Raw genomic sequence first — 6,966 nt, 5'->3', positions numbered from 1 at the left:
CTTGCCTCGACTTTGAGATGCCGAGGCCCAGGCTGTAGCTTTCTCCTTCTATCCTGTTCCCGCAACTGCAGGACAGCTGGTTTCTTCCAGAAGAACCTCTGTTCTGTTACCAGCCCACAGTTTCTCTTCAGATCTCCGCTTCCTGTGCACATCTAAGTCCCTCCGAGGACTAATGTACCAGTTACTATCAATGAAAAAAACAACAACAGCAACCCTCCTGCCTACACGACTGCCCCCTGTCACTTTTCCCACAGGCGTGGTGCACACAAATCAAATCAAAACAGAAATCATCACGCCCCGTTATGGATCTCAGACACAGTTTCTTTTAATAAAATATGCAAATACTTCGCAGTAAATTGATTTCCCAGTTTCATTCTCTTATCTCTATATTTATTATTCATGACTCCTCTCCTCCTTCTTGAAGCTTAGAGGTGGGGGTGTGGGGTAGGTCTGGGAGGCTGAGTTTCCTCGATTCCTTACAGTTAGTGCTGGCACAGCGTTATGCTTCCGGGAATAAAAGGTACCTGCAAACATTACTTCCTGCCTCCGCTGAGACTAAGGACAGAAGACAAAAACGTTTTCGTTGATTTTGTTCTGTGCGTTGAATATCCTTAGCACGTCTTAGCTAAGGAAAATGATGACAGTTTAAGCTAGAGTTTCTGGCACTTTTTCCAGCTATAACTCCTTTCTTACACAAGATATTTTTGTATGGCCTTGTGTATATAGTTATATAAAATATTCAAATAAAATTTTAATGATAATGAATCACAGTAAATCTATTTTAAACAATTCTTTGATAAACACATAACGTCATATGTGTTAAAGATTTGAGTAAACTTGTATATTGTTTCTTTTTACACGAAGAATTAATCTTGGAGCCAGTGAGATGGGTTAGTGGGTTAAGGTGCCCGCTGTTAAGCCTGATGACTTGCATTCAGTCTCTGGGACCCACATGGTAGAAGGAAAGACCTCACTGTGGGTGCATCTCTGTGCTGCTGCCACCATCCTTGACTGACATGAAACCCAACTTCCTTAGATCAGTGGCTCTCTAGGAACCCTCCAGGCCTCCAGCTCCAGACTGGGACTGCTGGGGCAATCCAGCCTCGTGGACTGCACAGCTACTGATCCTCAGCCTCTGTGACATGATGACAGCCATTGTTGGACTACTGTATCAGGGAAGCCAATCGAATAAACTCCCTCTTCCTATATACTCACTCCATTCGTTCTGTTCCTCTAGAGAGCCCTTACTAATATGCAGAACAAATCTTGACATAAAGACATCGGTACAAGTGGCTCACCCTGGAGGCACCTCCAGGAAGCCCAGGATAGGGGGTGGGGAAATAGGACAAGCAAGAAAGAAACCCAGAAATGCTGTGGGTTGGGGAATCCGGGGGGCCCTGATAAACTTCAAGCATGGCCATGGCCATGGAATTCTCTATGATGGGAGAGAGGGGAGCTGGAGTGCTGACCCACCATTGGCAGGGAGATTCCCAAGGTTATGGAACCAGCCTCAAGACAGAAAAGGAAAGAGTCACAGGGGCTTGAAGTGAAAAGCTGCCAATGACTAGAAGCAGTGACCCAGCCAACTGAGGAAGGGTCAACCCAGTACAGCACCTGATGCCTAGAGATGGCTGATGCCTTCCTGCATCAAACGAAGAGGATGCAGGCCTTTAGCCGGAATGCCAGAGGGCCAGAACATCCCAGGTGTCCTGAGTAGGCCAGACCAGTAAATTACCAGACCCCCAGCAAGAGAATGAATGGCTGTTAACGGTAGACTTCGAGTTACCTCATCTGCAGGGACAAATGGAAGTCAGAAACTAGTCTCCTTCCTAGAATGCTCAGTGTGGAAGCCACGAACTGCCTGGAACCCAGAGAGGCTGAGCCTCTTGCTCAGTGGGAAACAGAACAGGAAGTTGCCACAGAACTCTGTTGTAGCCATAACTGGTTACGTGTAATCACTCAAGCTCTCCGTGCAGCTGGCTGGCTGTGCCTCCTCCCACGGATCCTCCAAAGTTCATTGTTTCCCCGTGTCCTGTTTATGAAGTCCGTCTTCTCCCAGGAAGCTCTCTGCTCCCTACCACTGGTGCAGCCTTCAGATTGTGGGTCCAGCCAGGCTGGAAGGATCCTCACATCCACTAGTTTAAGGTTGGCATTAGGGGCCGTCTTCAAGCCTCGGTTGTAGAGATGAGACGCTAAGCCAGACGGACAGTCCTTCCTTTTCCTGTGAAGACCCGCAAGCCCTCGGGAGACTCAAGAAGTCCGCAGCCTCCTTCTGGGGCTTGGCTGTAAAACTTCTGTTTCCGCATTGGTCCCTCAGGCTGTTGTTTCATTATTCAAGAGATGAATTTTTCAAAGAACTTCCAGCCCTATCTGAGAGCAGGTGCCCAGGAATCTAAAAAGATGGGGCCCAAGACAGCACTTTGAGGAGGGCAACTCCATTAAAATTAGGGAGCCCAGGATAACCCAGATTAAATCCAGCTGGTGCTTCCTCTCCTGTGTGAGAAGACGGAGAGGCAGTTCTGTACTCAACGAATCCCGGCTATCGTTCTTACCTCAGCTACCTTGTGATCTAAGATGGCTTCGGCCATCTCAAACTTTCTTAAAACTCGCTTTTCTTGGGACACATTTTCTGGGTAATTTTTCCTCTCTGAGGAATATTTTGTCATATCAACCCTCCCTACTCAACCCTCCCCCACCCGATTCCTGCGGGAATGGGGGAACCGGATGTCATCCGTGACCACAAACGCAGCGGCTCCCACCTGCGAGGTGCATTAACGAGCAGGCCCGAGAGCCCCCTGCAGCCCTGCTGATGCTGGTGCAGCCCAGTCTGTAGCGGGGAAGGAAGCTGAAGGCCAAACAGGTCTTCTTCCCCAATGGCCTTTCAAGAAGCCTCCACGGGTTTGCCCAACAACTTCTGCATGCCCCTCATTGGCCAGACTGTCACATGACTGCGAAGGAGGCTGGGAAGTGTAGTCTTCCTGCCGAGACCAGGTTGCCTCCCATAGGAGAAAAGACAGATATGGGAGAAGGGAGGAGCGGGCACTGGAGAATCAGTCAACAGTCTGGGACACCTGCGATGGCCACAGGCTGAACCGGACAGACAGGGTTCAACCAGCAGCCTAAAAGACTGGTGGGGGGCCGCAGAGCTAGTCCCTGAGGCCCATCCCCATGTCGGTCAGGAGAGTGTCCCAAGGCCAGAAAGTTCAAGCTGCCACATAGCTTTCTGCTCTTGTCTGGCCCCAAACGCATCAGCAACCTCAGAGCTGCAGGAAGCTCTTGGGCCTTGCAGGTGGGAGCCAGCTTCATTTGTGGTCACAGGTGGCATCTGCTTCCCACAGGAGCTGCTCAGGAATCAGGGGGATGACAAAACGTTCCTGAGAGAAAGAAAATTACCCAGAAAAATGTGTCCCAAGAAAAGTGAGCTTTAAAAAAAAAAAAAAGTTTGTCTCACGCAAAGCATTATCTTTAAGTCCTCCAGCTAGGCTAAAAGCCTGTCCCGTTCCTCCCCGGGATTTCTAGTGAATTAATAATGCCACTGATGAATATTCAAAAGTAGGCAGCTATTGTGCCTCCAAGCACATAATTAATTATTCATTATACATTTTTACTCACTGAATTAAAAAACACAGGGTGCTGTGGGAAATGAAGTGTGCTTCACGGCAGGGGCATGAAATTCCACACTGCCCCTTTAAGGACTATTATTCTCTATTTGTGGTTACCAAGCAACATAAATGCTGGGCAATTAGATCATGGGTTGTCCCTGAAGACTGATGGGATAATAAGCTGTAGTTAAGTATTAAGTTGACCCAGTGAAGGTCCCATCTGAATAAACCTGGCTAGGGCCACAGCTGGTGTCTTTTAAATGAAACTTTTACATTAAGACCATACAAAAGGTGACTGTTCCGGGAGCATGCGCAAAAAACACGCTCTCTGTAAGCCCTGCTAAGGTTCAAGGTGCCTCCACTCAGCACCTCTGCCTTTGTGAAGTTGTGCAGGCTTCGAGTGGCCTGCACTCCTGTGGGGCCCGCTGGGCTGGGATATCACAATTCACTGTGCTGGAAAGTCGCGGGGAGGCTTGCAGAAAGGGTGCTGGTAGCCCAGAGGAACTAAAAGTCAGAGACCCACCCTCCTGAAATCAGAATGGAACCACAAGGGCCAAACAGCCCCCACAGGAACTGGGAGAGTGGAAAACCCTTCCTGTCTCCTGACTTACAAGGTCCCCTGGCTTCTAGACTCCAGCAGAAAAGCCTCCCTGTCCTGGGCCCTGAAACAAAACCCAAAGAGGACCAGAACCGGGACTCCAGACCCATCCCCTCCACTTCCCCACCCATAGGGATGGATCTAGGCCTGAGTTATACCTATGTCACCAGAACACATGACTACTGAGTAACTACTAAGAGCTGAGGGATGATGCCTTCATCTGCTGCCCCTTGGATGTGAAGCAAAACCCGGACTAGCGATTGCAGTTTGCTCCTTCCTGCTATTAAGTCTCTTGATGGGCAGGAATGTGTACACAGTTGTACAAGATGTGCCGGGCGAGAGGGATTGGCCGTGGAGAAGGGTGGATCCTAAAACTTAGAATGTGGCCTATTCGCTTAGTCATCTCCCTGCCTGGGGGGGGGGAGGGAATTTAGGGACATGGGGTCTACACTCACAATCACCCTCAACACACAGGATCTTCTCCGATTTAGGACTCTCCATAGAGCCAGACAGACACCAAAATATCTGCACTAGTCTCAAAGTCTCAAAGCCCTTTGAGGAGTGTCCCTAACCGAAAATGTGGAAACTGAGGCTCAAATAACTTGAGCAACCTGGCTACCACCTATCTATCACACAGCTAGACAGGAGCCAGGGATCCACCCGCAGGCTGCCCAGGCTCTGGGTCAGACCCATACTCAACAGCTAAGGGTGAGAAAGGGAATCCGAACCGACAACACCTGGGGACTAATGCGGGGTCCCTGAGGCTCCTGAGGCCACTGTGGCCAGAGTGAATCCCGTTCATGGTTGCTGGGCAGAAGGGACAGTGGGAGAAGAGCCTTCTAGGGCTGAAGCAGCTGTTGTCTGCGGACAAGAATGCAGATGTGTTAAAGCATCGGCTTTCACAACCATTATGACCACACGGGTGCCCGCTCACCGGAGGACAGCCAGCCTCGTAGAGACCCCCTGAACTGGAGGGAAGTGGGAAAATTGGATGAGTCCCAAAGTCAGGGTGAGAGGCAGCAGGAGGAGGGAGCAGCTAAGCAACCAGCCTTTCCTCCACACCCTGCAGGGAAGCTAGCCCCCCTGGCCAGCAGCAGGCAACAGGAAAACCAGGGACACAGGCCTGGAGAGATGGCACAGCAGTTGAGGGTTCTCGCTGCTCTTCCAGAGGACCCTTTTTCAGCTCCCAGGACCCACATCAGGAGGCTCACAGCTGCTTGTAAATCAGATCTTCAGGGTCCTATGCCCTTCTGATCTTAAACACGACCACACACAGGTGGCACACAGACACAAACGAAAAAGACCAGGCTACAAAAAGAGTCCGCTTTCAGGCTGGGTAAAGTGTCCCTGGACACACATGCCTGCCCCCCATCTTCCCACTGGTAAAATCCAGGCTTCCAGCTAGAAGATTCCCCAGGAGAGCTTTCAGAGTGACACTGTGCTTCCGTGTCTAACAAATGCAAACAGCACTGGAGGACGAGCAAAGCCTCTGTGCCTCTGCCCTTCTGAGGTTATGTAGATTTTTGTTACTGTTGTTTGTTTAACACAAAATGTCCTGTGATTCTTACTCATGATAGGTGATGGTTTCATTGTTGCTGTAGATCATTAATTTTATAGACAAAAAAAAAAAAAAGGTGGAAGTTTAGCTTATCTCTGTGGACACTTTGCCACTCAACGGTCTGAACAGTTCTCAACGTAGGATGTCTAGAGCTGAGACAGGGCAGGAACAGGAAGGCCCAGGAGAAAGGCTGGAAGGACACCCCTCTCCACTGCACTGCCACCCAGCCTACCTCTTCATCACAGCTCACATCCTTCCTGTGTGCACTTCCAAAGAGCAAGACTGTTTAGTTTGGGTTTTGGTCTCTGGGTTTCCAGCAAAGTGTCACGATAGGAAATGAATACTTGATAAAGGAGGATGAATGGAAGCTTGCATGGCTGCATGGGTAGATGCATGCATAGATTAGTGGAGGCATGCGGTCACGGATGGATGCAGGCATGGATTTGTAGGTAGATGTGAGGTAGACACATGGACGGAAGCATTGATAGATGGAAGCATGGAGGCATGGATGTATACATGCAGGCATGGATTGGTGGGTAGCTGCATAAACAGATACGTGGGTGCATGAATGAATAGATTGGTTGGCAGATATGGGGAAGGTGAACAGATAGATGGAAGCATTGCTGAGTAGATTGGTGGCAGGTATTTGGATAGCTGATGCATGTATGAATGGATGGGTGAGTAGGCGTGGGCTAAGTGCATGAACAAATAGATGTGTGCATGGGACCTCTATGTCTATAGAGGATGCATGCACAAAGACTGGTAAGTGGATGCATGAATGCATGCACGCATGGAAGCATAGAGGGATAGACACACAGACAGGTGGGTAGGTAGGTTTCCCAGGGGTACTTAGCCCCACCTTCTCTTGATCTTTGTTGGGAGTCAAGATTTGAGAGTTATCTGCAAACGTCTACCCAAGGCTAGTTTGGTGAAGCAATGCTTTGGTTGTTTTTACTTAATGGAACAGGAATAAAGAGTTCCTTCAGGAGTAAGTATGGGTGACCCCAGCCCCAAGAAGCCACATCACCAGAGAGCCTCACCCCGCCATGGATGACAGCTTCCCCATAGCTATTATGGTGGTTTGCATGAGAACACTGTCACCCTGCCTCCATAAGGTCTATACTTTTGAATGCTTGGTCCCCAGCTGGTGTTTGGGAACGATGAAGAGGTGTGGCCTTGCTGGAGGAGGTGTGTCGCTGGGAGCTGGA

At 49.6% G+C, this 6,966-nt stretch overlaps 1 long non-coding RNA gene across 1 annotated transcript; it reads right to left on the bottom strand.

Moving 5' to 3' along the window:
- Nucleotides 1-300: 300 nt before the first annotated feature.
- Nucleotides 301-2,898, bottom strand: LOC132655296 (uncharacterized). Its single transcript, XR_009593076.1, has 2 exons — nucleotides 2,760-2,898; nucleotides 301-2,392 (listed from the first exon to the last, which is right to left on the bottom strand). It is a non-coding gene; the product is annotated as an uncharacterized LOC132655296 (long non-coding RNA).
- Nucleotides 2,899-6,966: the final 4,068 nt, after the last annotated feature.

The sequence above is a fragment of the Meriones unguiculatus genome, chromosome 7 (assembly GCF_030254825.1).
Source record: "Meriones unguiculatus strain TT.TT164.6M chromosome 7, Bangor_MerUng_6.1, whole genome shotgun sequence".
NCBI lineage: Eukaryota > Metazoa > Chordata > Mammalia > Rodentia > Muridae > Meriones > Meriones unguiculatus.
This window is presented reverse-complemented; position numbering and strand designations above follow the sequence as displayed.